The following is a 437-nucleotide window of genomic DNA, read 5'->3' as shown; positions in this document are numbered from 1 at the left end:
GGTCTCAGTGGTTCTTTTGAGTCTGCGCCTGGGTCCTCGGTCCTGGCAGTGGGTCCTCTGGCTTCAGCTTGCTCCACCCTCTGCCTCATAGGCCTCTTCTCTCCAGCAGTGGATGCTGCCCCCCATGGCGGTCAGCAGGCAGGGCTCTGTGGGGTGATAGGCCAGCGACTGTACCACTCCACGACCCACAGGCAGGGCCAGTGCCAGGGCACCCTCTACTAGGTCCCAGAAGAACACCTTCCCATCCTCGGAGCAGCTGACCACGTGTGTGTCACGTTCACTCAGGCAGCAGTCCAGCTTGTACTCCTGGTTCTTATGGCCTGTGTACTCGCCTAGCAGTTCGCCCGTGTCTTTGTCTAGAAGCCTCAGTGTGGAATCCAGGCTGGACACCAGGGTGCACTGCCCATCCCGGCTGAAGCAGGTGCAGGTGATGGGGC

General features: G+C 61.1%; 1 pseudogene across 1 annotated transcript; it reads right to left on the bottom strand.

Annotated features, from left to right (window-relative positions):
• Positions 1 to 6: 6 nt before the first annotated feature.
• On the bottom strand, positions 7 to 432 carry LOC103253715 (annotated as a pseudogene). The gene has a single exon (XR_503900.1). The product of XR_503900.1 is annotated as a WD repeat domain-containing protein 83 pseudogene (transcript).
• Between the last annotated feature and the right edge of the window lie 5 nt (positions 433 to 437).

This window comes from Carlito syrichta, unplaced genomic scaffold (assembly GCF_000164805.1).
Source record: "Carlito syrichta isolate Samal-C Ts95f unplaced genomic scaffold, Tarsius_syrichta-2.0.1 Scaffold247330, whole genome shotgun sequence".
In the NCBI taxonomy this organism is placed as follows: Eukaryota; Metazoa; Chordata; class Mammalia; order Primates; family Tarsiidae; genus Carlito; species Carlito syrichta.
Note: the sequence above shows the minus strand (reverse complement) of the source record. Positions and strands in the feature narration are given on the sequence as shown.